Source organism: Gekko japonicus, unplaced genomic scaffold (assembly GCF_001447785.1).
Source record: "Gekko japonicus isolate JY-2015 unplaced genomic scaffold, Gekko_japonicus_V1.1 scaffold4838, whole genome shotgun sequence".
Classification (NCBI taxonomy): Eukaryota; Metazoa; Chordata; class Lepidosauria; order Squamata; family Gekkonidae; genus Gekko; species Gekko japonicus.
Window position 1 is genome coordinate 39,309 of NW_015167199.1, and position 24,771 is coordinate 64,079.

The 24,771-nt window shown below is 48.0% G+C and overlaps 1 long non-coding RNA gene across 1 annotated transcript; it reads right to left on the minus strand.

Annotated features, from left to right (window-relative positions):
* Positions 1–1,285: 1,285 nt before the first annotated feature.
* LOC107112086 lies at positions 1,286–4,252 on the minus strand. Its single transcript, XR_001482583.1, has 3 exons — positions 3,928–4,252; positions 3,207–3,315; positions 1,286–1,332 (listed from the first exon to the last, which is right to left on the minus strand). It is a non-coding gene; the product is annotated as an uncharacterized LOC107112086 (long non-coding RNA).
* Between the last annotated feature and the right edge of the window lie 20,519 nt (positions 4,253–24,771).

Below are 24,771 nucleotides of genomic sequence, written 5' to 3' on the forward strand. Positions count from 1 at the left end.
TAATCTATTCAAAGATGTTATATGCGCATGATTTTGTTTATTTCATTTATAGAAAGCGAGGGCGGGGAGGGTGATGGGGGGGGAAGTCTCCTCTGCTTCATTAGCTCCCTGTGTGTGGGTGTACCTAGAAGACTGTATTGTTGCAGTCCCTCAGAAAATTGTTCTGAGGCTCTAGGTACCTTTTGTTTAGTGTTATTTGTAATAGTTCAATTTTATACAGGTTGATATTTTGAGTAACGTGATAAATTTTTGGTAAGCTCTTTGTATACCTTGTATATATTGTAGTTGGGTGTTTATTTGCCTTAACTCTTATATTGAGCAAGTTTGAATAACATATAAATTTTGACTGTTTGATATTTCTTAATACCATTATATATTTACACCCAGATATTCAAATATAATATTTCAGCTTGGCACAAATGTCGGATACTTATACTTTTAGATCCATTAATGTGCATGGTTTAAACAACTGTATAAAACGTCGGAAAATGACCTCCTTTATATTAAAAGACAAACCAGATGTGATCTTCATGCAAGAGACGCATTTAAAAACACAAATAAAGCCTGTCTTAAACGTTGGTTGGTATGATCAGCAATACCAAGCAGGAGGCTCCTCGAAAGCCAGAGGTGTGGCTATTTTACTGGCTAAGTCGATTCAGTTCATCCTGAAAGATAAATTAGAAGACCCACATGGACGATACTTATTCTTGAAAGGCATGCTGGACCAAGAGCAAATCACCTTGGCATCTGTGTACGCCCCGAACGACTCTCAGGAAAAATTTATAGATGACACCTTGTTGAAACTGGATCAATTCAAAGAAGGTCAGGTGATTGTTGGTGGAGATCTGAATTTGATTATGGATCATCATTTAGATAAATCAGGCAAGACGCAAAAGACCATGCTTCAACACAACAGGTTTTCTAAACTTCGAGAACTTTTAGGAAAATTCCACCTCCTTGACGCTTGGAGAGAGACGCACCCAGGAGAAAGAGACTATACATTTTTCTCCTCCAGACACCACTCATACTCACGCATTGATTACCTGCTAGTATCAGATAACATTTTGCCTAAACTAGCATCTACCTCCATTGGCCCATTTGTTTGGTCTGACCACGCTTATGTGGAATTCCGACTCCAAAAACAGATCAAACACCACTCGCAACGCACATGGAGACTGAACAACTCTCTTTTATTACAAGACGACATAAAAGATGATCTGACGCAGACAATAAATCTTTATTTCAAAGAAAACTCCAACGGTGAGGTTAAAGATCATCTCGTTTGGGACGCATTCAAAGCGGTTCTTCGGGGGAAGTTGATTGCGATTTCCTCTAAACGGAAAAAAGAGAAAGAACGGTTTATCAAAACCACACTGAATCATATTCAAGAATTAGAAACTCTACATAAACGTACTGGTAGCAAGAAAATATTTAAAGACCTTTTGGCACATCGAAAAATATTAGAAGCACATGAAACTACAAAAATACAGAAAAATCTTACTTTTATGAAGCAATTATATTGGCAAAAAAATAACAAAAGCATCAAACTTCTCGCCTGGCGAGTTAAAAACAAACAACGACAACGTAAAATTTTATCAATAAAAACTTCAAAGAACGTTATGACCACGGATCCAGAGGAAATTAACAAATGCTTCACACTATTTTACGAGAAGCTTTACAGCTCCACTAATCCAAAGGTGGATAAAATCCGAGACTTCTTAAGACAACATCACCTGACAAGAACCTTACAACAGGAACATCGAGATTATTTGGACCTTCCAATCACCAACACTGAAGTTCGAGACGCACTGAAATGCACGAAATCCAACACTGCTCCGGGTACGGATGGCTTCGGCCCTTTATTTTACAAAACGTTTCAAACATCTTTAATTGAACAATTCACAATAACATGCAACCATATAATGTCTACGGGTCTTCTTCCTCCATCTTGGACTGAATCCAAGATCACCACGATTCCTAAAGATGATTCCAATAGAGATTCACCATCCGCATATCGTCCAATTGCTCTACTCAACTGCGACGCGAAACTTTTTGCAAAAATCCTTGCCTCTAGACTTCAGCGTATTCTTCCTAACTACATCGCTGATGACCAAACGGGTTTTATCCCCAACCGCACACTCACGGATAATATCCGTAGAACTCTGAATCTCATAGCACACTCCAACCATCAATCTACGGAATCCCTTCTGCTCTCGATCGACCTTGAAAAGGCCTTTGACAGTTTGGAAACCACCTACCTCAACCAACTTCTACTGGAAATGGAGTTCGGAAATAGGTTTAGATCATCTATCAAAGCTCTCTATGCGGCGCCCACTGCCTGTATCCAAACTAACGATATAATTGGAAAAAGGATCGCCATGCAGCGTGGTACCAGACAAGGCTGTCCCCTGTCGCCGTTATTATTCGCACTAGCAATGGAACCGCTAGCGACCGCCATTAGAGAAAACCCCAAAATTAAAGGTATTCGTATAAATGATTCTATACACAAAATCAGTTTATATGCTGACGACGTTGTCCTTTTTTTAACCGAACCGGCAGCTTCTTTAACAGCACTACAGGAACTCTTCAAAGACACGCAAGATCTGTTCGGCTTAAAAGTCAACCTTGGAAAATCTCAAATAATTCCAATCAACATATCGGATGATACAAAACACTCCATTCAATCCAATTTTCCGTATAAATGGAATTACTCCTCCTGGCGATGTCTCGGAATCCATATCCCTACAGATTTACAGGACCTCCTTAAATGCAATCTTCAAGCACTTTTTAAAGACCTCCGAAATAAAATGAAACAGTGGTCTTCGATGCAATTTTCTTGGGCAGATCGGCTTAGTGTCATCAAGAGCATTCTTTTACCAAAATTTTTATTTATACTTCGCTCTCTACCAATACAAATCACGAGAAAGGAACTTTCTAATTGGCAGACGGCCTTTCTACAGTTCTTTTGGAATTACAAAAAACCACGAATTAGCTTTGCAGCCCTAAAAAGACCATCAAAAAAAGGAGGCTTTGATTTCCCGGATCTACTCCTATACTACGAAGCAGTACAACTCTCCTCAATCGTTAAGTTGCTCACCGCAGAAACTCACCCAAGCTGGCAATCTTTGGAAGAACACATATGTGATCAGATACCATTATCGGATCTTATTTGGCAAACGAACGTGGAAAGACATGAAAATGTTCACCTAATATCATTCTTGGAAGCGGCTTTGGAAGTTTGGGACCGCAGACGTCCGGATCTATTATCAAAAAACTCTGTATTATCTTCTTTTTTAAACCAAGACTGGTTCATCCCTGGAAAAGAACCGAAAGCTTTTCAATCTTGGAGACAAGCGGGAATATCTAGATTGATAGACCTTCTTGATAAAGGACTTCCTCTCACGAAAGCTCAAATAGAACAGAAAATTGGCGAAAAAATACCTTGGTTTCGTTATTTACAAGTTCAGCATCTCCTAAGGGAAAAGATTCCATCACATACTCCCAGTAAATCTTTCACAGACTTCGAAAAATTGATCATTTACAAAACAGATAATATTAAAGGCTTAATTTCTAAAATCTATAAAATCCTTGTCAACACCACAAAACAGACAGCTTTAAAATCCCAAACTCATTGGGCAAAAGATTGCCAAAATAGGATTCAACAGGATCAATGGCCAGACATATGGTCATCACCAAACCTGTCTTCCAAAACCTTCAACATCAAATTAACTTCCTTCAAGACTCTACACCGATGTTATCTGACCACTGTACGTCTGTGCAAGATCTATTCCGTTTGTGATGACAAATGCTGGAAAGGCTGTGGACAACCTGCGGACTTTCTTCATTGTTGGTGGACTTGCCCCTTCATCCAACCATTTTGGTCTCTTATCTTGACTCAAATTAAATCCATCGTAGGAATTGACTTACCTGCTCTTCCGGAGACGGTCCTCCTAGACATCCTTCCTGATACCTGTGAAAGAAAAACACAAAGAAATTTAACTTCAATTTTATTAGCTATTGCCAGGATAACAATCGCTCAGAAATGGAAAAGAAGCTCCTCACCTAACCTATATGACTGGCAAAACAACTTGTGGGAACATTTCATTTATGGGAAAACGACTTCTCCTCAATCACAGAATGCTGTTGAAAACTTTCAGGCGATCTGGTTCCCAGTAGTTACGTACTTAGCTAGAAATGAAATCATCCCGAAGAATGAACATCTTAAGGACTTATTACACTTTTAAACATTAGAATCCACACAAGAGAATCTTGTTAGACTGAATATATCCTTACTTAGGCGTATATTCTGCTTGTTCCATATACAGTTGTTTATTCCTTTATGCTTTATATGGCTATCGTTAACCTGACTTATGTTGTATTATACATGTAAAATTAATAAAAATTTAATTTAAAAAAAAAAGATTATGGGGCGTGCATAGAACTTCGAGGTTTTTATGATCTGTCTAAACCTCGAACAGCACCCTTGCCCCTTCCAACCAATCTCTCCAGGTGGAAAGAGCGAGCCAGATGGCCCCAGCCTCCTTATCCCAAACAGCCCAATTGCGCTCCGTGGCATTAAATTTCCACGAAACATAGGCCAAGGGGTGCAGTTTACCATCCTCTCCCTCTTGCAGGATAGCCCCTCCCATCGCCACATCCGATGTGTCCACGTGCACAATGAATTTCTGGTTTTCATCTGGATGGGCCAACACAGGTTCAGATGTGAATAAGGATTTAAGTTTGTCGAAAGCCGCTTGACATTTTGAGGACCACGGCACCCGAGCACCATGTTTTGTGCTTTCCGGTCCCTTCTCCTTAGTTTTCAGTAAGTCAGTGAGGGGAAGGCTGCCCTGGGCGAAATTGGTGATGACATTTCGATAAAAAATTGAAAATCCGAGGAAGGATTGAAGTTGCCTCCTAGTGCGAGGAGCTTCCCACCCCAGTACATCCTGCACTTTTGCTGGATCTATTTCTAAACCCCTAGGGGATATGCAGTAACCCAAAAAGACTATTTCTCTTTTGTTGAACTCACATTTGGACAGCTTAGCAAACAGCTTATGCTTGTACAAAGTCTGAATTACATCCCTCACCAACTTAATGTGTGACTCTTCAGCTGGGGAGTACAGTAACACGTCATCCAAATAAACAAGCCCCCCCCCCCGAACAGGTGCTTGTGTAACACTTCATTGATCAGGTTCATGAATATTCCAGGGGTCCCTGGAGGCTGAATGGCATGACCTGATACTCAAATTGCCCCAGCAGGGTATTAAAAACAGTCTTATACTAATCCCCCTCCCATATGAGCACCCAGAAGTACGCATCCCTCAGATCCAGTTTGGAAAAGATTTTTCCATTCACCGCCTCAGCCAGGAGATCCTTTATTAGGGGGAGGGGGTCCTTCCCGTCCTTCTTTTTCTGGAACAACACGGGAGCAGCAAATTGGGAGGATGCGGGGCGTACAAACTCCCGGGCTACGTTTTTATCAATAAACCGCCTCAGCTCCTCTTCCTCTGTGGGGCTCATGGCGTAGAGTTTACCCTTGGATAACTTTTGCCCGGGCAGTAACTCAATGGCACAGTCTGTATTATGGTGCGGGGGCAACTCGTCGGCCTCCTCTTCCTCAAACACCCTGGCCAAGTCTTGATAGGCTGGGAGAATGGCCTGTAGCTCCTCCGTTGCCAGGCATGCCTGTACCAGCTCGTCAGGAGGGGTAGGACCCCAAGCAGGATCCCAGCCATGGCTCTGGCACTTGGGGGAGATGAACCACACCCTCCCTTCTTCCCATAAGATATATGGGTCATGGTCATGCAACCAGGGGCTTCCCAGCACCAGCGGGAACCTCGCAGCAGGGGGAATAAAAATGTTCAGTGCTCCCAATGTTCCCTCTCAGCTCCCATTCTCAATGGGCCAGTCTGGTATTTACATGGCTCTTTCAAAGAAGAACCATCCATCTGAGTGAATACTATGGGGTCCGATAACTTTTCCACTGGGGCCCCCAAACACATTACCAAGGAGGGGTTTATCAAGTCTCTGGCACACCCCGAGTCAATAAGGGCTCTCACACATACATGAGTGCCCAAGTCTGGATTCATCACAGTCATGGTAACAAAAAGAGGGGGGGGGTAACTGCTCACCGTACGTGGCACAGGGGGATGTTGGACCTGCTGCTCAGTGCCACTTACAGCAGGTCCCGGCCTTTTCCCGCCAGCTCGTCATCCTCACTGGTGGTGGAGCTGGAACTTTCTTCTGCGACTCCAAACTGGAGGGCCCATTGTACTTTGGCTTTTGTGGTCCCTTTCTTGAATGGAGTGTCCGGTTTCTTTTTCCCTGCATCCTTAGCCAAAGCAGACCTTCCCGGGGCCCCGGGGCAATCGGCGGCAAAATGCCTGGCCTCTCCGCAATGGAGGCACAGACCTTGCTTTGTGCGCATCTCTCGGGTGCCACCAGGCAGAGGTGGTTTGCCATTGCCTGCCACTGTGTAGCAACCCTGGACTGCCTTGGTGGTCTCCCATCCAAGTACAAACCAGGACAGACCCTGCTTAGCTTCTGAGTTCTGGTGAGATCAGGCTAGCCTTGGGCCATCCTGGTCAGGACTAGTAGAGGAAATCCGGGGGAAATGCAAGAAGGCATTCTGTGCAGCAAATGCTAGTGAACAAACACAACCGTCAACCCAGCGGTTCGAAAGCGCCGATTAACACCTATGCGCAAGTAGATAAAATGGGTACCTACCTTAGAAGGTAGGGGGCACCCTCCCCCGTTGAGGGGGTTGTTGGAGTGTCAAGACCGGTGGAACAGCGAAGCGGCGAGTGAACGGCTGGAAAGATGGCGTCCCGGTACAACTCGAAAGACGGAACAGACGGTGGTGGAAAGGCAGAGTCAGAAGACGTGAGGAGCGTGGACGACGCAGGCGCAGCGGAGCCGGAAGGACAGAGCTGAAGCCGCGCCAGAGCGCGATGCACGTCGGAGGGGCCCTGCTGACTCACCGCAAGAAAGACCGTCGAAAGAAAAATGGAGCCAGAGACAGCCGAGACATCGAGCCGATGGAAGCTGACCCGGGAATTATAAAGAGATCGTCCATACCTCCACTGGGTGCCGATAGGGATTGTCCCCACCCCGTGTTTCTGTGGCCATAGATTAGGTATAAAGGTCAATTGTAAGCCGCTCAGAGACCCCTTAGGGGGTTCGAGCGGGATAGCAAATTGAAACAATAAATAAATAAATAAATAAATAAACACACACATTAAGCAGGGCAGATCACTTTGCAGGCTCATAAGATAGAGCTGGATACTCCAAAATAGCAACACAATCAGTGTGCAAAAGAATTCAATTCAATTCAATTTATTACGGGTCTATATGACCGAAGTCTTGACCGAAAGAGAGTGCAAAAGGGGGTAAAATAGGTACATAAAACTGACATAAAATATGACAAAGTACATAGTCACAATCAGTAAACATATAAAACCCAGGCATAGCCCAGAAAATAAAAAGACCTAACTACACTTGGGGCGGAGCCAACTAACTAAAATCCTCCGAAGATTAACAGTCGGTGTAGGTGTTTGCAAAGATGATAGAGTTTTCAGTGTTTCTTAAGAGCAGCAACCTTAGCCAGGAACTGTGTCATGTTAGCTGTTATCAGTCCATCAGTATTTGAATCAGATAACAATACTGAAAGCACCCACGGTTGCGAGGGAAGATTCATCTTCATAAGAATAGGAATGATATTTGTCTCTCTATCTTGAGTCCAATGGGGACAGCTAAACATCAGATGGTCTAAAGTTTCAATTTCGCCAGAGTTGCACAGACAGAGGCGATCTGAGTAAGGTAAGCCTCCAAATCTGCCCAGCGTTACCATCGTTGGAAATGCATTTAAGCGGGCCAGCATAAAGGCACGGCGGTGGGATGGAATTGGTCGCGATGAATGAAAGTCAGGAAATCTCTCTGGAGGGGGCAGCAAAAGAATTTTAGTGGCATTTTTTGGAAACCAGTGGGGGAATATTCCGGTTTCTTCCAGGACCTGTTGTCCTGGTCTAAAAGTCATCTGCAAAAGCACTGCCAAGGGAGTGTGCTCAGTGCAATTTGTTAAATTAGATTTTTTTTAAAAAAGTTTGGCACCATCTCCCCAGGACTTAACAAGGGCCTGGGAATAGATCCCTCAACGGCTACAGGTCTTAATCGGTTTAGCAAAACTAGGGTATTGAAATGATCGCCCCTTATTTCCATTGTGAACGCCCTTTGTCTTTTTCTTGGAGAAGTTTCGTCTCCACCATTGGCTTCCTTTGACTCTGCCTCTTGGCATGAGCAATTCTGACACCTGGATCCTCCGGCTCTGATATCTGTGACTCATCAGATTGGGGATTCTTTTCACTGTCTGGAAATTTGGTGGTCTGGCAGTGAGTGGATACAGGGTGTGAAGGAGGTGGTGTCAAAATAGCTGCCTTTCCCTTGCGTTTCCAGTTTTGTAGCTTTGCTTCTGCCCTCCAGCCTCTTATTGTTTTCTGCAGCTGCTTCCTTCATAGTGAGCTGCACACTTCTGGCAAGAGTTCAGTAACAATGTACTTGCAGCTACTCACTCCTTTCTCTGCAGCTGCAAGAGGGAACGGCCAACGTCTCCATCAGGAGTCAGACCCTTGACAAAAAAACCCCCCCCCCCCCCCCGGAACTGACCCATTACCTATTTCCCACAATTATAAGCAAGGAGCCCATCGTCTTAAGGATGCCCAGGAGTCTAGGTAAAAAGGTAAAGGTTCCCTTGCTCGAAAGCCAGTCGAATACGACTCTAGGGTTGCGGTGCTCATCTCCGTTTCAAAGCTGAAGAGCCAGCGCTGTCCGAAGACGTTTCCATGGTCATGTGGCCGGCATGACTAAACACCAAGGTGCACGGAACACTGTCTAAGTATATTACCCCAATTAAAGATGTACACGGTACAATGAAATATCACTCTAATGAAATCTTAAACGTTTTTGGGGATTTCTATACGCAGCTTTATGACAAGGAAGACGTATTGACAACTTCCATTAAGACATACTTAGACACATACTATAATAATATTAAATCAGCAGAGGAACACAAAATAGTGATGGAAAATCCTATAACGGAAACAGAGGTCATACAAGGAATAAAAGATGCAAAAAATAATAAAGCTCCTGGTCCGGACGGCTTTAGTGCTGAGTTATATAAAAAATATAAAGACCTATTAGCCTCCCCATTAGCGAAAACTAACACATTTGTGATGCAGGAAGGCAAGTTACCACCTTCCTGGCGTCAGGCAACAATCATAGTGATTCCGAAAGCAGACAAGGATACCACGGATGCAGCAGCGTTGTGGCCAATATCTTTACTTAACAATGACTTTAAGCTTTTTTCAACCATCCTAGCAACAAGACTCAGATCATTCATAACAAATTATAGCAATCAAGACCAAGTGGGCTTTATGCCTCAAAGAGATATAACTGATAGTACATATAAGACTCTTAGCTTGATTAATCATTGTAAGAAGACCCGAATACAATCTATTTGTGTTGCTTTGGATATCCAAAAGGCTTTTGACTCTGTTAATTTTGATTTTTTGAAACAATCACTTGCTCATCTTGGTTTTGGAATAAAATTTTTACAAGTCATACATACAATCTATGACCAACCCACAGCACATATTAGGTTAAATGGTATGAATTCTGATACTTTTGTATTACATCGTGGCACAAGGCAGGGGTGCCCTTTATCGCCCGAACTTTCTGCGTTAATAATAGAACCTTTAGCTACCAGAATTAGACAACACCCAGAAATTTTTGGAATCCAAGTAGCCAACAAGACTTTTAAAATTTCACTATTTGCAGATGATATCTTATTATTTTGTGCTAATCCATCAACGTCACTATTGGCACTCCAAAAAACTTTGGAAGACTATGGAGCCATTTCAGGTTTACATATTAATATTAAAAAATCTTATATCTACCCTATTTTTATAACAGACAACAAATAGGAAGTATAACCATTCCTGAATGCGTGTACTTAGTTGTAAGCTGTGGGTTCTGACACCATCTAGTCCAACCCCCTGCCCAGTGCAGGACCGGACTGCATCTGCTCCTCTGCCAAAAGGGCTGTCCCAGCAAAAAAGCATGATGCTACCAATCACATGCACCACTTGGTTGCTTTACGTAACACACCTGCGCAGCCTCCAAGAGACCCTTAGGAATGTGCACTATAAGATGCTGGTGTGCCTGAAATATGCCACTCCCCCAGTCCCTCCATTTCAGGACTCACTTTATGTCTGGATTTGCCCAAACAACAGTCAAGAGAATCAAACTTTTCAAGGCTGCCTCGTCTCCGATAAATAGGTGACGGAAAGGGTCGGGCATTTGTCACCAACTTCCCGACAACTTGATCAACAGTCCAAGGCGTGTGATTGGGGTGGCTATGGATGATCCAGGCAATGGTTCTGATAGTTCAGCCCACCGCCAACAAGCCACTGACCTTGGAAGGACCTGGCCACCAGGGGAGATGCCGTGGGAATGCCTTCCCCGGGAATTATTCTCTGCTCCTGTGGAAGAGAGCGCATTTGCACAATGCAGGAAGAAGAAAAGTAGGTCAGGGCTGGTGAATCATCTGGGATAGCTTGTGTTGACTCACTGTGGTGTCTGTTGATTAGACATGTTGCTTTGATGACTGTGGTCCCTCGCAGAGCTTTGCTGAGCTGTCGAGGCCCCCGCAAATGTGCATTAATTGTTTGGGCTCCGTGCCTCTTTGTGGGAGCTGCCCCGAGGCAATTGGTTTTGGGCAGGAAGCAAAGCATATCAGTTTCAACCCGGTTGCTTCAACACTAGCTGTTCTGTCTGCCACCATTCCTTCCTTCATGAAATTGTCATGGAGGATCCAGCTGACATCATCGCCAAACTGCTGTCGTCCGGTCCCTCCCCCCGTCTTTTGTAAGATCAGGCTTGTGGCAATAGTTTTAGTTGCGAATGGAATCACAGCACTCGGCTGCCCAGCAAAGACTGGCAGAGCCCCAAAGAGATCCCTCTGGGGGGAGGAGCGGTTGGGTGGGGGCGGGGGCGGTAGTGCTCCACCATTCCCAGGCTGCGTTTCCTGCAACGTGGCCCTTTCGCTCATTTGTAGAGAGCTCTCACTGCAAAGAAGGAAATGGGATCAAGGATCCTCCCTGCCGTTTCACTGGGGAAAGAAACGGGAAGGTTCCCGTTGGCCACTAAAAAGGTCATTCCAGGGTTTGCGCAACCGGTGGGGACAAAAGCTAAGTCCCACTGTGGCTGCAGTGAGGAGGGGAATTAGTCAAGCTCTACGCAGTGGTCCTAAACAGAATTCCATCCTTCATCATCAGTCTTCGTTGCAGTCCCACATGGGGACTTCACATGAGCAGGCCTGACTATCGGTAGGTTTTTCTAGCTAAGAGCCTCCAGGGGGTGCTGCACCCTGGAGCAAAGCTTGTTTCCACCCAGGGACCGTGTGCTCCCACATCGTGGTGCCCATACCCTCACTTCCTTTCTTGCCACCAAGAGAGGAGGTTGGCTATTCAGAGTCTTCTGTCTTCTACTTTTCGGCTAGGAATTGTGATCCTGTCTGTCCCTTCTGAGACCTCCTGGGCCTCTTCAATGGCTCAGAAGACTTTGTTTAAAAAATGCACTCCGTGTGCAGCCGAAATGACGCAGATGGACGACCACAACGTTTGTCTGTTTTGTTTGGGGGAGGAATAGGTCGTTTCCACCGGCAAGCCTTGCCAGAAATTTGCCTCTACAGCCCGCAGTGATAGGGCTTCTAAACTTAAGGCAGCACTTTGGGGAAAGACCCTTTGAGTCTCGGATCCTCCCTCTGTGAAAACTGCAGAAAAACTGCAAAGAACCGCATCCTCAGGTTCAACGCACTTGGCCCCTATTTCAGAGGATCCATTTGGGCTCATGCTTGCCTCCGGCACAATGCACCTCTTCAGAACCACCTGCCAAAAAGTCAAGCCTATAGGGAAGACAAAAGTCAAGACTATAGGGAAGACTTAATTATAGGTTCTCCCAGATTAGAGCTCATGCACTTAACCACTACTGCAAACTGGAGGACATTACACAGGATGCCTGGCAGAAACCAACTTCTGTAATGGCAGGGGGAGGAAATTCTATTCATCCTCCACCTCGGGATTTAAGTTTTCCAGTTATGAAGTCATTACAGCTGGATACCAGTTGTTCCTGTGGGAACGGATTCTGCCCTTTCTGGAACAGTTACCAGAAGACAAAAAGCCCTTGGCTAAAGTCTTGCAAACAGAATCTATAAGACTCTCCAAAGAACAAATCGATGCAAGGAAGCATTCGGCAGATGCAGCAGCCCGAGCCATGCCCACTGCGATAACCCTCAGATGGCCCGCATGGCTGAGGTCAACTCTGCTACCAAACGAGAGGAGACTGAAGGTGGAGGGCCTGCCCTTTGAAGTCATTTTCACCTAAGACTGACGAGACCCTGACTGTAAGAAACAGACAGCTTTGTCCTTGGGGGGTACCCAAATGGGTACATCCCAGTACAACCAAGGAGTATCAAAATGGCAAAAATAAAAAAGAAAAAAAGAAAAAAGCCCTGGATATCAATGCTCCCTCTAAGCTGTAGAATCTTGTGAGCAAAACTCCTACTTTGTGAGCTACTGTCATTAAAGTTGTGAGCAAGTGATTTGGCTACTGCATAAATTAAGTTTGCTCTGGAGCCCTCCTTCCTGAGTGGAGACAAAAATGTGTGAGCCAGAGGCTAAAAAACTGTGAGCTGGTTCACAATAACTCAGCTTACAGGAAACACTGCTGGATATACTAGTGCTCCAGGAGCTCAGTATCCTCCATCCAGCCGTTTCCCTCTCAGCATAGCTGAGCATAGCTACACCAGTTTGGTGTAGTGGTTAACTGTGTGGACTCTAATCTGGGAAACTGGGTTTGATTCCCCACCACTCCTCCACTTGCACCTGGCTGGATGACCTTGGGCAAGCCGTAGTTCTGATAAGAGCTGTCCTTGAAAAAGAGCAGTTTCTGTCAAGAGCTCTCTCAGGCCCACCGACCTCACAGGGTGTCTGTTGTGGGGAGGGGGAGGGAAAGGAGTTTGTAAGCCACTCTGAGACACCTTTGGGTAGTGAAGGGTGGGGTATAAACCCAATCTCTTCTTCTCTTCTTCTTCTTCTATCAGAGGGGTAAAGGCTCTAATAGGTCTAGTTCCCTGAGGACGATTCTGCATCTAGCATCCGCTCCACATTTTCTCAACTGGGAAGAAAAAGTGCAGCTCAAAACCGCATTCAAATACCTTGGGGCAATGCCGCACTGACTGCAAAGTCGCTCCTGAGTGGCCATAAAACAGCCATAAATCTATGCAGAAGGTACAATAAAACCCGATGATGAAAGAAAGTCAAAGTGGCATGGAGTGTGGAGGCTACAATTAAATCCGATGATCAAAGGAAGTGGAAGCGGCATGCAGTGCAGAAGGGAGTTTCTGTTCCAACATGGGTTTGGTGAAACAGTGGAGGGAAAATCCGCTGCAGACTCCGCCTGAGGCGGTTGGCCTCATTTTGGGACGCTGCTCAACCACGAAAACCATTCTGACGCCCGCTGCCTCAACTGAAAGCCCAACAGAACAGCTCGGTTTCACAGGCCCTGCAGAATCGTAACAAATCCCGCAGGGCCCTGATCTCAAATGGGAGCGGAAAAGGCCCTGGCCCTAGTTGAGCCAAGCTGGACGTCATTTGGGCCCTGGACCACCAGAAGATGTCGATCAGTTGAGCACAAAGCTCTGCAGCGCACCTATGGGGAGAGGCAGTCTCAAGAGAAAAGCAGGTCCCTTCTGTTGGGGCATTCACAGTGCGGAATATTTTTTACCAAAGGAAACTTCAGTGCCCTCCTGCCATGCCAGCTCCTCGAGCAGATGGACGTTGCCATTGCAGGAGTCAAGCTGTGGAAAGCCCTGTCAAATCTTTGCCAACTTGTGGCGACCCCTCTCGGGGTTTTCAAGGCAAGAGATGTTTGGAGGCGGTTTGCCCTTGCCTGCTTCCGCGTAGGAAGCCTGGACTCTTCCTTGGTGGTCTCCCATCCGAACACTGACCACAGCTGACCCGGCTTAGCTTCCAAGATCCGACAAGAAGCCGTGCCATGTGCCAGCTGAACCAAAAGGGCTGTGGCGCATTGGAGTCTTCATGATGGCCTTTCCGGATTATGGTTTGAATGCGGGACATTGTCTGGCCTTGTGCCTTTGGGCAGAGAGTTCCTTGTTTATCTAATTTATTTATTTGTTAAACTTTTGTCCCGCCCTCCCGGCCGAGGTGTGATAGGGCTGTAATTGAGGCAAGGGAGGAGATCGTCACTGGACCGACTGAGGACCAGCCCCCAACTTCCCTCCTTCCTGCTCTGTTTTAATTATCACTTTAATGGATGTGTACTTTATTGTAAATGAAATCAACCCTGACTGTTCCCTGGAAGGCCAGATAATGAAACTGAAGCTCAAATACTTTGGCCACCCAATGAGAAGGGAGCCCTCACTGGAGGAGAAGACCCTGATGCTGGGAAAGATTGAAGGTCAAAGAAGTTGAGCCAACTTCAGAGAACGGCGGAAGACAGGAGGGCCTGGCATGATCTGGTCCATGGGGTCACAAAGAGTCGGACTCGACTGTGCGACTGAACAACAACTTTATTGTATTGAATTTGTGTTTTCCCTTTGTTTACATTGTCTGAATTATGTATTTTGGTTTTTTGCTTTAAAGGCTTTTACAATGAATTTTTATTATGCATGCATTTAATCTGTTAGCTGCCTTCATGGCTGAGATGACGGTGGGTCTCAGGTAGCCCTGTCATAAGTCTGGTATGTGGAAGGGTGTCCTCCCCTTCATCGCCTGTTCTCCCTGGCTCACCAACTGTGTGCTATCTTATGCTTGACCTTGTAGATGTTCCAGCAGCTGCAGTTTTCTCGGCTGGGAAAGTTAACGGCCTTTTGCTTTGCTGTGCTTTGCTTGATTGCTTTGCCCGCGCACATGAGATATGTCCATTGGCTCATGCTTCCAGGGGGATGTTTGATTGTAGTATAAGTCAGAGGCCCCAGTAGTACCGGCCATTCCTGACACAAGCTGTACACATGTTCTTTAGTACTGGACTTATCAATAAACAGTTATCTTCTTATGAAGCCCTGTGTTGTGTGACCTGACTAAGGACCCTGGCAGTGGGAAAGCAGGGTATCGGTTTTCTAAATGTAGTAAATAAAACTTCTCTTATGTGGGTGGCCTACTGTATTCTTTTGCCTCAGGGTATGAATATATAATGCTGGACAGTTAAATCCATGGCCCCGCCCTGGTTCAGGCAGCTGCCGATTCTTAAACAAACTGCCTTTCCTTCCAGGTGTAGCCTCATAGCAAGAAATTCTTTTCACTATAATTTCACCCATCACAACACTTAACATCTTTTCAAAGTAATGTGAAAAGTGGCCCCGGATGGCTCTGTTGGTGGCAACAACACTCCTGTTGTGTTTTCGGCTAAAAGTTCCTGAGAAGACTTTTGTTTTTTTTAAAGGCAATTATAAATAGGAAATCAACACAATCAAAACTAAAAAAATAGCCCTAACTCGGATAGGCACAAAAAAACACACTCACACACATGCACACACACAAAAAAACACCTAGAAAAATAAAAATGCAGCACAAGCAATAAGAACAATCAATAGCCTCGAAATGTATTCTGGTATAGTAAGAACGGCTTTTGCAACATGAAATGAGCTGGAGTTGCTGAAGCTCTACAGGCTTAAACAGGACAAATCAAAGTTCATTCCCGGTCGGAAATCCTGAAGAGTCCTGAGTTTTCTTTGGGCACATAAAGAAATGTCGCCGTTAAAGCCACAGTACAGGGTCCCCCTCCGCCTTTGGCACCAAGCGGGAAAACAAATAGCGGAAGAAGGGAAGAGCTCCTTCCTCTCTGCCAGAGGGTTTTCTTCTAAAAGGGTCTGCCACAAAGTGAACTTCAGTATTTCTTGCGGTCTTGTAACAAAATACAACAGCACCACTTCTGCCCAAACAATTTCATTTCCTTTTTGCCCTTGTGACAGATCATATGTGTCTGGGAAAGTCCCCGGTTTTTCTAATCAGCCCCTGAAGTATTTGGAGACTAAATATAGGTTCAGTGTCACCACATCCCCCCCCCCCCCCCAATTTCACAAACTCTCTTTTCAGGGTTTTGAGCTGCTTGAAATGGGCTTGCCAGGTTTCCGCATTGAGATTATTGTTGTTGTTTTGCTGTCAAGTTGCAGCCGACTTACGGTGACCCTGTGGGGGTTTCAAGGCAAGAGACGTTCAGCGGTGGTTGGCCATTGCCTGCCTCTGCATAGCAACCCAGGTCTTCCTTGGAGGTTTCTCATCCAAATACTAGCCAGAACTGGCCCAGCTTAGCTTCTCAGAATGTGATGAGATAGCACTAGCCTGGGATACAGGGGACTTAAGCAGCAGTATTTGGCAGATCAGGAGTGGAAACTGGTGGGATTCTGGTAATGGAAGCGAGCATCTGGCCAGTCAAGATGTCTGATCGACATGGCATTTCTGCCAAGCAGGAGGCTGCCTTTTACTCATTTGTTCCCCAGGAGACCCTGAGAAGAAGATGGATAAAACCCTGAGATCTCAGCGGAGACTTGGTGACCTTGGTGGTGGGACGTGCCCTCAAGTCATGGCTGTTCTATGGTGACCCCCGGTGGGGTTTTCCAGGCCAGAGACGTCCAGAGGTGGTTGGCCATTCCCTCCTCTGCATCCCCACCCTGGACTTCCATGGTGGTCCCCCATCCAAGTCCCAACCGGGGCCAACCCAGCTTAACTTCCAAGATCTGAAGAGAACGTTCTCCTGGAAGCACCATCCTGCTGACCCAAAACATTAAGTAGATGAAAGCTCCCAGCAAGACATTTGAGATGGCTTACTAATTCAGGGTTAGTAACAAGAAAAAGATGCCTGCTCCTTGGGAGGGAAGCGATGGCGAACCTAAACAGCACGATAAAAAGTAGAGACATCACCCTGCCAACAAAAGTCCACATGGTCAAAGCAATGGTATTCCCAGTAGTCACGTATGGCTGCGAGAGTTGGACTAGAAGGAAGGCCCAGCGCCGAAGAATAGATTCTTTTGAACGATGGTGCTGGAGAAGACTCTTGAGAGTCCCCTGGACTGCAAGAAGATCAAATCAGTCTATCCTAAAAGAAATCAACCCTGACTGTTCCCTGGAAGGCCAGATAATGAAACTGAAGCTCAAATACTTTGGCCACCAAATGAGAAGGGAGCACTCACTGGAGAAGAAGACCCTGATGCTGGGAAAGACTGAAGGTCAAAGAAGACGGGGACGGCAAAGGATGAGATGGCTAGACAGTGTCATAGATGCAACGAACATGAAGCTGAGCAAACTTCAGAGGACGGCGGAAGACAGGAGGGCCTGGCGTGATCCGGTCCATGGGGTCGCAAAGAGTCGGACTCGACTGTGCGACTGAACAACAACAAGAAAATAAAACATAACTTCTCAGTGAGAACATCTGAATAATGATAATTTTTTGTACCCAACCTACCTCATGTCTAGCACTGGCTGGTGTGTAACAGAAGACACTACAACAATAGCAGTGATGAAAAAGCTCTATAATACAGCAATACAAATATTAAAGAATAAAGATAAAAATCCAAAAAGTACAAATTCCATAGGAAGTCTTCAAAATACATGTAGATAAGTCATACATGGAGCGAAGGATCTGGATATTATAAACTTCATTTCGTTGAACTTCCTCAGGAGTGACTAATACTGTTTCTGCATTAGATACGTAACATCTGCTTCTGAAGTACTTCACAAAAGCACAGTTTCCAAAAAACTTTTCACTGCCGGCCAACCAGTCCAATTAGAGGCAGCACCCGCAGATCAGAGTTGTGGAAGTGAGTTCCCACCAAATGTCCTTTCTAGCCCTGACCCAGATGGCTCAGGCTAGCCCGATCTCATAAAATCTCGGAGACTAAGCAGGACAGGCCCTGGCTAGTATTTGGATGGGAGACGTCCAAGGAATACCAGGGACGTGATGTGGAGGCAGGCAAGGGCAAACCACTCTTGAAGGTCTCTGGCCTTGAAAACTCTGCAGGGTCACTTTCCAGCCTCCGTCCTTTCTTCCTGTCTATCAACAAGCCTTTATGCATGATGGTAGTTTCTGCAGACGGCAACCTCCACTTGCCACACGCATGAGTCGACTGATACTCAGAGGCCCTTCCTTTCTGCGCTTGTAAATGTGCCCTAACCAGGTGAGCCCAGGCGAGCCCATCTCATCAGATCTTGGAAGCTAAGCAGGGTTGGCCCTGGCTAATGTTTGGGTGGGAGACTTCCGAGCAACATCAGGGTCGAGACGCAGAGGCAGGCAAGGGCAGACCACCTCTGAGTGTCTCTGGCCTTGAAGACCCTACAGCGATGCTGAAAGTCCCCCCCACCAAATTCCTTCAGAATACCTAATTCTCGTATTGTTTCCAGTCACCAGCTTGCTGCAGTGGGGGTTGCCCTGAATGCGGTGAGGACAGCCCCACACTCGGGTCCCGGGGGGGGGCTCTGGCAGGGGAAGGTGGCCCGCAGACCATAAGCCCAGCAGGGATTTTTCCATCCACTCCTGCCAACCAGTTGCCCTGGAGGACAACACCCAAGCAGGGAGGCCAAAGCCTTCCCTCGTTGCATGTCCCCCCCACACCCCGATGCCATTTCTGAAAAGGGATTTCTCCTTTTGTGTGCCAACACAATCCAGTTGTGTGTGACTTTATGATCTCTAGGAGTAACTATTTGAATTAGCTGAAAATGTTGACATCATAGCCGTTCTGGCTCTGGGGGATCCCTACAAGCTGCCCTGTGGAGACGGGTGTCTTTTTTTTTTTTTTTAAGTACCCGAGGGTATACTTTTATTATTATTTTTTCATTATATACTACAGACATACATACAAACAACACCCAACTACCCTCAACAACATATAACATATAACAAGAGACCTTTATCGCTTCTTCTGCTTATTACATTTCTAAATTCATTATCTATTTTACTAAGCTTATCTTTTCTGCGTTCTCAAATTACTACATTTATCTATCAGTTGCGATTACATTATACCAATCGTAGAATCTCTTCCAAGTTTTTTGAAAAGTCCATTCTGTGCCGACTCTCATCTCAAGTGTCAGTTTGTCATTGGAGACGAGTGTCTTCTTGTCTCCTGAGCAAAGGACCGTTTTTTAGGCTAGAGGAGGACTTTCAGGCATCCGACCAGGCCAGGCTCTTGGGGAAAGTGCCTCTTCAGGTCTCTCCTGGCATATTTTGAGTACTGTTCATCCATTACTCACTCTCTTTCTCTCTTTCTCTCTTTCTCTCTCTCTCTCTCTCTCTCTCTCTCTCTCTCTCTCTCTCTCTCTCTCTCGTTAACTGGTAATCTGCCTTTTAAGAGATTGATTACGTTTTTAAAAGTGTGCTTGGCCTGTGATCCACATTCTCTGCCCCTCATTCTTGAGAAGAGAAGCCCATTTTGATTGTTTTCTTTTTCAGTCCTATGACAGTTGAATGCCAGAAGCAAGACAGAACGGCAGGGTTCCCAACTCCGGGTTTGGGAAATTCCTGGAGATTTTTTTTGGGGGGTGGAGCCTGGCGGGGGAGGGACCTCAGCAGGGCAGAAGGCCAACTGGACTCCACCCTCCAAAGCAGCCCATACTCTCCAGGGGGAGCTGGTCTCGGCCGGCTGGAGATCGGTGGTAAGAGCGGGAGACCGGCAGGTGCCCCCTGGAGGTTGGCGGCCCTATGGGACCGCCAGTGTGGCCTTTGGTGCAGGCAGATGCTGAGCCGTGGGTCCTGGCTGTGTGTGACCTTGTCCTCCTCTCGGCCCAGGTCCAGGTGCTCAGAACCCCCTGCCCCGGTGGCCAGGAAGGGGCCCATTCAGAGCACAACTTTGGCTCTCAAGGAGAGGGCGATCAAGACCTTCTCCCCCTGCCGTTTCCCTAACCTGGAATGCAATGGGGCGTTATTTTGCCCCACGGGGGAAATTTCTCTACAGCCCATCAGGACGCATGATTTCCCCAGCAAGACAAACCGTGCTTCAAATTGGGGAAATGCCAGGGGACCGGGGGGGGGGCGACTCTGGCTCCTTATCGGTCCCCGGTCCTCCCCCCCCCCCCCGATGCCTGAGAATTTGGTTCTGAGGACAGAACCCCGCGGCACACATCTTGGCTGGCAGGACCCCCGGAGGACCCGAGGAAAGACGAGGTGCCACTGAAGCGGACAGCGGGGGCAAAACCTGTGTTTGGGCTTCTACGTAGGAGACAAGGCAAGATGGACCGTGAGTACCAGAAGGTGCAAACCAGCCGGAGTTCCCACCCCCACATTTCCATCCTAATCCTGTTTTGTGTTTGTGTTTTGACAGGAAGTGAGCTGGCACAGGCCTACGAAGAGCTTTTAAAAGTCCCCTCCGAGGTGATTTAGAAACCCGGCCCACAGCTGTGTGTGTCCCCCCCCCCCGCGTCAAGCCTCAGCTGCGTAAACTCCACTTGGTTTTGTTGGCATTTGAGCATAAATAAGGGAAGCGGCATCATCGCCTGCTTGGGATACAGATGCAAGCGCGGTCTACACACACACACTCAGACAGATGTTGTCACTTCCCATGAGGCAATCTCCAACCACACAGAGGGGTGGCGTAGTTGTTTTACGTGCCGCCAACATGATATTCTGTCCCTCTGCCGCTCCTGGATTAATGTAACGCATCAATGCCAACCAGGCATCCCAGCAGCATTTTTTTTTTATTTCTGCAGGAAACTAATCACAAAGAAGGCGGGGACGGCAAAGGATGAGATGGTTAGACAGTGTCATAGATGCAACGAACATGAAGTTGAGCCAACTTCAGAGGACGGCGGAAGACTGGAAGGCCTGGCGTGATCTGGTCCATGGGGTCGCGAAGAGTCGGACTCGACTGTGCGACTGAACAACAACAACAAAAATCACTCAGGACCTTGCTGCAGAAGGTGCCTCAAGCCACCGTCTTCTCCCACAGCTGTCATGGATACCAGATTCCGGATTCCTCCTCATCAGGCGAAGAGGCCGAAGACTTGGGGGAGGAGGCAGCTGGGCACCTGGCGATGCCACGGAAGGAGGCAGCTGAGACGCCTCCACCCAGTGGCCCTCTTTGGGGTGTGGGAAGAGCCCCAGAGTCTAAGTAAGTCAGTCTGCTCACCCTGGCACACAGCTCTGGCTTCCGATTTGGACTCGGACCGTGAACGTCCCACACCAGAGGGAAGCCCCAGTGAGCCCTGAAGTACCTCGGCCGCACCACAGGACTCACTGCTGCAACTGGGTGTGGCCCCTTTAAGTACTGGCAGCCTGTTGCTGGAGGGGAGGGGCTTGTAGCTCCACCTCCTTGAAAGAGTACTTAAGGCCGCCTTCCGCCGGCATCCTTTGCCGGGAGAACGTCTGTGATATTCTGTGGGTTTCAACAACTTGGTTCCTGACTGGGACTTCTGCTGTCACAAGCAGAATAGCAACTGGTGCTGAGACAATGCCGGCTGCAGGCAACAGGCAGAAAGAGAGAGTTCAACCCAATATTATTTATTTATTTATTTTTTATTTATCCTTCGACTTGATATACCGCCCTAACCCCCGTAGGGGTCTCTGGGCAGTTTACAATTCTTGGGTGCTAATCACCTATCTCAATCCTAACTATGGCCACACATTGGTACAGGGGGGGGGGAGTTCCCTACCAGCACCCTGGTGAAGGCTTTTTTCCCGGCTTGGCTTCTTCTGGCTATATGCGATGTACGGTGCTCGGCAGACAGGCGGGTGTGTGTGGATCGCCGGTGACGTCGTCCTCGGCCCGATCATGTCCTTTCCGGCTCCGCGCGTCTCTGGATGACATCGCTGCGACTCCAACCTCCGTTGACAGCAGCCGCCTTGTTCTTTCGCTGCTGGCCACCAGGGATCAGTCTGGCTCTGCTGCCGCCGCTTGCTGCCTCTCAGTGTTGCGCCGCCTCCTCCAATCGCCGCCGCCGCCGCTCCGCTGCTGCCGTCGTTCTCGCCGTCGCCATCTCCGCCATTTTTGCCAACGCCGCTGCCGCTCCACACACCTCCATGGGCGGAGGACGGTGCCCCCCACCCTACTAAGGGTGGGTACCCATTTATCTACTCGCCGATAGATGGTTACTTGGCTTTCGAACCGCTGGGTGGGCGGGAGCTAGGACTAAGGGTCGAGAGCTCACCTCGACCACGGTGGGACTCGAACAGGTGCTCGAGTAGATGTTAATGCAGGCGTTATAATGCCTGCGCCACCGCTTCCCAACCCAATAGCCTCGTAGCTGTCGGCATGTGCCCCTTGCGCCACAGGAGCGGGAGCAGAAAGAACAACAGTGGGGCAAAGGGAATAAACCACCGTTCTGACTGGTGGCTTCCGTGTTCCTGATCGGGGAGGTTAAGCATTTCATTAATGATACGGATAAAGAAGCTGAATGTTGTCTTATGGAAGGGCTTTGCATTGTGCTCAATCAGACCCTCAAGCAGGGGTCCCCGGCCCTTTTGAGTCTGTGGGCATCTCTGGAATCCCGAGGCAGGGCGGTGGGTGCAGCGGCTTCTTTATCCCCCCCCCTTTCCCTTCTGCTGCTCCTTCTGCGAGTGGTGGTCCCTCACCTTGAAGGCATCACCCTCAGTGACCTCTTTCTCTTGGCTCTCTCCGGCTCCTTGCCCAAAAGCTGCCCCTTGAGAGCGCCGCTGCTTCCAATCCCTCTGCTGAAAGCCTTGCAATTGGACCCAGCAGAGGCAGCAGTGGAGTCGGCCTCCTTCTCCTCTCTAGCTTCCCACCCCTCTCTCTTTACTGCCCTTACATCATTTCCCCTTCCTTTTCTGGCTTCCTTTCAACCGCGTGCATCTGACCTCCCCGTCCAGCAGCATTCCCATTTTGCTCTCCTGCCTCCTCCTAGCCCACAGATCCACCCTTGCCCAGCCTGTAGCCTCATTGAATGGGGTGGAGGAAGGTGGGTGGGATGTTCCCCATAAGCCCCTCCTCACCATACCCTCTGCCCTCTCAAAGCCCTCTGGCCACAGTCACGGCAGATGCAGCTTCCTGTGGCAGGTTTCCATCTGTGCAGCCCTGAGAACTCTTTCCGGGGCCTCCGGGCCTCAGGGGAGGACCCTTCAGGAGGGTTCTGAGCAGGGGTCTTTTCGTAGAAAAAGAGGTGCAGGAGCTCATTAGCATAACTCATTTACATGTGCCACACCCCCGACATCACCGGAAGTGTGTCAGAAGGCAACACCCACCGCTCAGGCTCCACTGGACTGTTTTGGATTGCTAGCGATTGGAGGGGGGGGACAGGGACGTGCAGATCTGCCCTCACAGAGGAGGGAGAGCTGGTACCTGAATAAAACTTGGTCTTAAAGGTGCCACTGGGCTGTCTTGGACTGGGGGGACGGGGGGAGCTCTGCAGCTTACCTGGCTGCTTCTTGCTCTGACTGAGGGCTGCTGGGAGCAGGGGGTGTGGCTTGTTGCATGTGCCCGCCCCCTGGGCTCTTTACTGCCGGAGCTCCGCTCCTGTGCGCTCCTGCAGGAAATGACCCCTGGTTCTGAGTAGAGCTGCTTAGGATTCCTCTCTCGGACAATGTTCTTTTCTGGTTCTGCGAGTCATTCATCCAGGGTTGCCAAATATGCAGAGAGAGGGAAACTGTCCCGCTCCTTTAACAGAGGGTCGATGGGAGGTGATGCTTAGTGCCGTGAACAGCTCCAGATGCCTGTTTCCACACCTCCATCCTCCGCTCAAGGGAGGGACATTTCCCTCCAGGCCGGTGGGCATCCCTACAGGCGGCATTTCCCCCTGGGGGAAGCGCCTCCCCACCTCTGGCTTCCTTGGGCGACCTCGCCAACCGCTACGGCTGATGTTCAGTGCCGCCACCCACCACCTTACTGATGGTGGTGCACCCCTGGGGGGGCCTCTGGCTCTCCCCGGGTGCCTCACGGGGCAGGGAACTGAAAAGAACGGGGCCAAATGTTGTAGTACGCGTGAAGTGTTTTTTACAGTGGAAATTGGTCATGTTCGTGGAAGGAAACCTCTCGGAAGGGGCTGCAGGTCAGCCCGGTTCTCCTTTGTGTCCTGTTTCCTGCTCAGCTCTGGCCCAAGTGAAACGCCTTTTATCAAGCAGCCTCAGCAAGTCAGGAGGATTGTGACAAATCAGTAAGGAAATGTCCTGATGTAATCATAGCTTCATAGCTTCTATCGGGGAGGGGAGGCAGTTCTGGGGCAGCTGCCCTCTGGACTGAAGAATGTCCAGGGCCCCCACCCCCCCGGCCTCTCCCATAGATCCTTCATATGCCCCCAAATACCCACAATCAGATAGAAATGGGGTGGGTGGGTGGGATAAATTTCAAAATAAAGATCGAGTAGCATGCGAGCTGTGTGCTCCCTAAAGGCCTCTTATCTGGAAACCTGCTAGACTGCGGCTGTAGGTATATGGGAGGCAAACCGAGATCCTGGCTGCTCAGATGCTTGACCTGACCGACAAGACACAGGCGGAGATGAACAACAAAGGTGTATTTAACAGAAAATAAAGTATGTAATGAGGTAAATACGATGTGTGGATGACTTCGATACATGGAGCACAACTGGCTGTCAAATAAGGTAAATAACCCTTGGGGGGCAATTTGATCCCCCTTTCTGTGCACAGGAACCCTCAGCAGGTTCAGGGCCGCTCTCTTCTCTCTCAGAGCCCCTTTCCACAGAACCTGCACATGCCAGTTACGAAAGACGGGCCCTGAACAGGACGATTCTTTGTCACGCA